The sequence below is a fragment of the Diuraphis noxia genome, unplaced genomic scaffold (genome assembly GCF_037042655.1).
Source record: "Diuraphis noxia isolate RWA-SAM2 unplaced genomic scaffold, SU_Dnox_SAM2 contig0003, whole genome shotgun sequence".
Taxonomy (NCBI): Eukaryota; Metazoa; Arthropoda; class Insecta; order Hemiptera; family Aphididae; genus Diuraphis; species Diuraphis noxia.
Window position 1 is genome coordinate 26,319,199 of NW_028301713.1, and position 6,896 is coordinate 26,326,094.

The 6,896-nt window shown below is 34.5% G+C and overlaps 1 long non-coding RNA gene across 1 annotated transcript; it reads right to left on the minus strand.

The window, feature by feature from the left end:
* Nucleotides 1-245: 245 nt before the first annotated feature.
* Nucleotides 246-4,464, minus strand: LOC149057153 (uncharacterized). Its single transcript, XR_016191090.1, has 3 exons — nt 4,319-4,464; nt 1,385-1,522; nt 246-1,294 (listed from the first exon to the last, which is right to left on the minus strand). It is a non-coding gene; the product is annotated as an uncharacterized LOC149057153 (long non-coding RNA).
* Nucleotides 4,465-6,896: the final 2,432 nt, after the last annotated feature.

The following is a 6,896-nucleotide window of genomic DNA, read 5'->3' on the forward strand; positions in this document are numbered from 1 at the left end:
CACATTAAATCGATCGATTACGGTGAAAGGGAAATATACAATGAACATATAATATGTATATATATAGCTGATAACATCATGTAAGTATATAATTATTGTATCCGTCAAAAACTCAAAAGCGAGATTCGGTTATTTTTTGACAACCGTCGGTTTTCGTGACAAATCCGTGTTTACATGTGCGCTACATGATCGATGACGCGGTCGTTGTAGGCATCGTCCACAGCGGAATACGGATTAGGTGGCGGTGGAAGGGGTGGGGGAGAGAATCGCGTCTGTCGTCGGCGACGACCGTGGGGAATGACCGCAACATGCGTTTATTATTTTTTTTCGGAAAATTTCCCGCCGCGAGGAGTCAATAAAAAAGCAAAAAAAAAAAAAAAACACAACACAACACGAAAGAATAAAAGAAAGAAAAGAAATACAAACCGTCACACAAGTGAGTGGTGGAGAGTGCATTGTCGCGGCGATCAGTCGGCGGCGGCGCAGATGTCCCGTTATCAGTTTTTTGAATCCCGAAAAAAAGAAAAAAAACACACGACGTTCGACCGCGGGGTGCGAAATTTGTCAACAAAACCGTGCGGCCATCATCGTGATTTTCGTACGCCTTTCACACCGAACACGTTTCTGGTCGACTGGCCCGGGATAATGGGTGAGACGCGTCGCGTTGTTTGCTGCTGCGGGTGTGTATATATCGCGTATAATAATAATAATAATAAAATACATGTATATATATATATACGACGACGGTCGTGTTTATGCGACCGTTTTGCCTTTTGAGGACAAAAAAAAATAAATAAATAAAATGAAAATAATTCAAACATAATAATAAAAACCCCCGCGAGAAATGTACCTATATATGTATATCTAAGCGTTGTGCAGCTCGTGTGTGTGTGTGCATCATCGTTGTCAAAATATCTCACATTATCTCCATTGTGTGTGCGTGTGTGTGTGTGGTGTACGCCTATACAGTCAGTCGGTCCGTCCGCGGGTAGGTCGGTCGGTAGGTCGATCCGTCGGTCGGTCGGTCGGCCGGCTGCTGTTGCTCCGCGCGCGATATTGTATCTATCGGCCATCTCCGTTTAATAAAGTAGCTTTATTATATTATTATTATTATTATTATTATGTAGACGTGTATAATAATATATATATATATATACTACAGACGTTGTTGTGTTGCTGCTGGCCGGGTGATTTATTGCCCGTGAGTAATAATCCGCATGTGGTCCCGCTGCAGCAATGATGAGAAGATATCACACGCACCCACACACGCACACACTCGCCCGCACTGTGCAACCTTCGAAACAAATGGACCAATTAATAATTTATTATCGTTATAGATCAATGTGATAGTTATATATATTATATATGACTACAGTGTGCATACCTGCATGTGTATAATACGATGCTGCCACACGATCTCCGGATCGCAGGATGTGATGATCTCGCGTCATCCCTGGAGCTGCGCACAGTTTTAAGGCGCCATTCGTCAAAGTCACCGTCGGCCGAAGTGTACAAATGTGTTCTGCAACAGTCGATGAGTATATTTATATACCATAATATATAGGTATATATATATATATATATATAACTCTTTTGGTACACGACCCTTACACGTTGCTGTTGGTGCACGCGAACCGAAAAATAAACGACAATCCATAATAATAATAATAATATATTGTATACCTGAAGATACCTAGGTATGTGTACCGAGTGATCCGTTTAACGTAAGACGGCGATATCATAATCTGTTTATTATTACTAGTATATTTCGAAAACGTTAATATTTTTAGAAAATATTACTATTGTAGCCATGAAGACCACGAATATTGTTTGTAGATAATGGACTCTGTATATACTATTAAATATTATTATGATTTATTGTTACTAAATATTTACATGCTTACATAATAGAAAATACGTTGTATGGATTTTAGGTTTCTTCGCGACAATTCAGTTAGCGAGCAAAGACTTTCAACCGTTGACGACGATTCCTAGCAGTTAATATAAAAAGAAATTATTACGATGGCTCCGAACGACAATATACTATCTTATTACACTTTGATTATTTTTGGATTCAATGGAGTATCATACATAGGGACGCAAAAACTAATTTAGATAAATTTAAATCGTTAAAAAATAACGTTTTACTAAAAAAATATATTATTTTTTATCGTAGTAGTTATTTTTTTTTTTATTTTTTTAATGAAAACATGCAATTTTTAAATTTGTGATTCATATTATTCCAATAAAGCGCCATATTTTATGGATTTGCCTAAAAATCAAAATTATTCTAGATACCTATAATAGTTACTGATGATTTCAGGGGCTATAAATTTTGCTGAGCTGAGTGGAGTGGCACAAGAGAATAACCCGCAAAATGTTGGTTCAATAGTCCGCCCATCTAAACTAGTTAAAATACTTATAAATTAAAACGTAATAAACTATATATACTTTTACGAAATTTGGATTTTACACATAAAAATACTCTCAATATTAATCTGCAACGGAATACTGGGAATACGAAATTATATGACGTACAAGCTTTCATTCAAAAGAGTAAAAAAGTTAAAAACTGAAAAGATAAAAATATATACTATTTTTCTAAAAATTTTGTTGTGTAACTGCTTAAAATTATGTAACAGAAACATTTCAAAACGTAAGTGTTTTCTACTAATAGTAAGATTACTAATATCTTACTAGCTGAAGTAGTGTCATTGGGCACCCTCTTCACTCACGTCATCAAGCCTTGTTAAAAAAAAACCATCAAAATTACCTATTGTACATATATTTACAGATTGTATATTTTCTTTTCTAATAAAAAAAATATATATATCTTACGTTAAATCCGGTATAGGTTAGTTATGCGCTGGAATAACCACGCTAAGCGAACAAACCATTTTTAAGTTTTCCTTATTTTAAACCCGAGCAAGGAAACGATGATCGTAGCACGTTATTAAACTCGACCAGATTATAATATTATTCGCATCAATAATTAATAAAAAAAACATAATTTAATAATATGAAAATAAAATAATGATACGTGAGTCGGTCATAATTATATATTGTAGGACTCGAAAGTTGTTGCATTTGTTTGTTATTTATGAGCCATTTTTTTATTTTTTATTATTATTATAAAATGTATCTGAGATACTTGATCATCAAACTTGTTGATAATATAAATAAATAGAAAATATAACATATGAGCTATTAGATTTATTGTTAAAAGTATACCTACATAATTAGTTTCATGACACAAAAAAAAAATTAAGTTAAGCACATGCTTTTGCATGTATTGTTATTATTTTTAGTTTTAAGAACACATTTCTTAATTTTACAGAATTTTAGAGCATATCTGATGATTAATATTAATATAATTTCAAAAGTTGTAGAATAAAGTCGAAAATAAAAATACATTTTAGGAGATCTCAGTCTCTTCGACGATTTAGCTGTAGCATATATTATATGATGTTTTCAAATATACATAGAATTCCATAAATATAAATTAAAAACACAATATTATTAACATTATAATATTATATCATTATATGAATTATACTTCAGTGAAACCTCTTAATATCGGACACTCTCGGTCGCTTAAACGTCGTCCGCTATTTGGAGGTGTCCGCTATTAAGAGGGGAAATACAGTGAGTACGCATTTCACCGTTCCCAAAATTCCGTCCGTTATTTGGAGGTGTCCGCTATTGAGAGGTGTCCGTTAAAGGAGGTGTCACTGTATAAATTTTCCATCTCAAGTTAATAAATATTATACTTATACACAATAGGGGTATATTTTTTTTTTTTGTTATTCTAATACAAGAAGAATACATTTAAGGAAAACGTTCAGAGCGATTTATTATCGATATATATATATATATATATATATATATATATATCGATATCAACGACTTATATTCAATTAAGTTATTTTAGGAATTATGATTTTAAACATTTACTACAATTATTATTGAAATATTTTTTAGGTATTGTTTTATCATTTTTGTAATTTTATGAGTTGAACTCGTACATCTTTTATACTATTAAACCGGCCATTATCACGTTTCCACCGTGTCAAGAAAAGGTTTTCGGTCATACCGAATTACTCCGATACGCTTTAAAATAATATATACATATATTTATACTAAACTGGCTGCATTACTGCGACACGTCGACACGTGGCCATCAATATATTTGGTAGTAGGTGGTAGACGGTAGTATATGATTGGCCGGTCTATATACGGTTCAACCATAAATCCACATCAAATTAATTTAACTGTCCTATTGACTCTGCTTAAAGATTTGCCAAATAATTGTACTTACAAAAACAATAGGTATTTGGGATGTAAAAATTAAGCGCGAATTTCCAAAGTATATTTTCAGGATTTTAAAACCCCAATCGCATCACACATTTATTAATTTTTCTAGAGCTTTATAAGTTCCAATCTCGTCGTCGTGCCGTCGTGTCGTCGGTGTATAACCTGTAACAATGTATAATAATATTATGTAGTCACTTTGAATTTAAAAATGGTAACTTCTTGATCCCGGAGGGTTGTGCCTATACTCATCTACCTACCTACCTACCTACCTACCGACCTACCTATATATGTTATATTACTCGGTATCTGGTATGTTGTGCACATCGGTGGACGAGAACTAACGAACAATATCGAACAACTGCAACAGAGCCGCGGCACACCCCGATGACGGATCAGAGCTGAAACACTGCAACTGCTCCTTGTTTTGACCCCCAAAAAGGTGAACACACGCACATCGTCGTGTCGTACACATTATATATTATTATTATTATATTTAACACGCGGGGAGGCGTGAACGCTCGCGCTCGCGCCCGCGCGCGGTTGAACGCTTTTGTCAACGGTCGATTTTTCACGGGTCATTAAGTCCTCTTCTATAATATATTTAACTCGACGATCGAATACACTCACTATATCATATATTATGCTACTATGCCCACCAAGGCGACGACGACGACGACGGTGTAATATATCATCGTTGTCGTATCGGCGAAATTAATATTATATCTGCGAGATTGCATATTATAGACTTCCTGCGAGCAACACACACACGCCACGTCTAAACTCCAATACCATCCCATTGTCCGGTGCCCATTATTCCTATGTATATACATATAAATTTCGCGTATGTACAGAACAGACAGACAGACAGACACTCGTACACCGTTACAAACCGAACCATCGTCATCCCATTGTGTGCTCTCGTGCAGCACTTAAAACCACCGCCGCGTACAAAATATAATAATGTGCCTGCCCGAATACACGCGCTTACATCACATAAATAACAGCGGTTATAACAATATTTTGACGGGTAGCTCGTACACACACACACACGGCTAGTGGTGGAGGAAAAAAAATGAAATTCAAATCGCTAATATATTACCTAGGAATTTTTTTTTTTTTAAAGGACCGTGGAACCGTTTCGGATAAGTCAGCGCGTCACCTCCTGCAACCGTATTTATATAGATGGGTACTATTATAATGTACCCGCGCACAATATGATATGATATTATATTATATACTTAAAACGAGATTTATGTGAAGTCTGTGAATGCGGATTATCAATGGTTAGTATATAGTGTATATTATTTTTTTGAAAACTCGAGAACTATAAGATTTCACTTGATGTATATAAGCACGCCACACACGGCGCGCACAACGTATAGTAACTACACAATACAAATCTACATTACTTCATCGTTTGCCCATATAAAATATTTATGTATATATACCTATACTTCGTCATAATATGACGATAGTCCGTTATAATATAACAATATTAGGTAGGTATATACGAAAAAGGACAAAAATGGTTGAATATATTAAAATAATATTCAATGTGTGTGTAACATTATAATAAAATGAGCGTAATACCTTTATGCGGGACGGCTAAACACAGCATCTATATAAGATTTTCAGATTAAATAAATTATTATTATTATTATTATTATTGAAAGGTACGTATGTGATGTACACGAAAATTTGATATTATTATAATGCGGTGTTATTTCAAATAGGTATTTAAATAGTTACGGCCCGCGGCCCGGCCCCCTAATGTATTTCAGAGTGATTTCTGTAACACGTTTAATACACCCGTTTGTACATGATATATATATATATATATATGTATATAAAATATGTGAGATATTGTGTATATGCGCGATATTGCAACGGTAAATATTTGTGTGCTTGACATTTAAAATACGCCACTTATATGATGATTTAGTCTCTCATTTAGTATTTCGCGTACCTATACAATGTATATAATATGTACCTACTGAAAGAACATACGAAGGATTGTCGTACATTTTCTACGTTTCAAAACCGACCGACTAGGTATATTATATGTGCGTACATCACGTGTTTCGGTTTTTAGACTTTGGTTGATTATTATCGCATATATTCTATACATATTTTAGTATACCATATATACATGGTACATATCTTACACACGTGTTTTTTTCTCTCTTGACTTGAACAGTACTGCCTATGTATACACAACATATTATATATCTACTGTATGTACTATGTATATATAATATATATAAACAGTGTACTATACACTATATATAGGTATCTACATGAAAACATATTATAAATTACGACACATTACTTCACTACAGCCGCGCACGATAATTATTGGTGTTCTAACTTCTGCATTTTATCTTGACACCCAACCCCTCGGGGCGTGCGCAAAGACTCTCCTTCAACAACTCGTGTGTTTGTATTATAGAGGTCAAACCTGCTCATCACCGGACGTCTGAACAACCGAGACATTGTATGTGTGTATATATACCAATGTGTGTGTGTGTGTGTGTGTGTGTGTGTGGCGAAATGGTGTAAACATAAAGACAAATGTAGGTCCG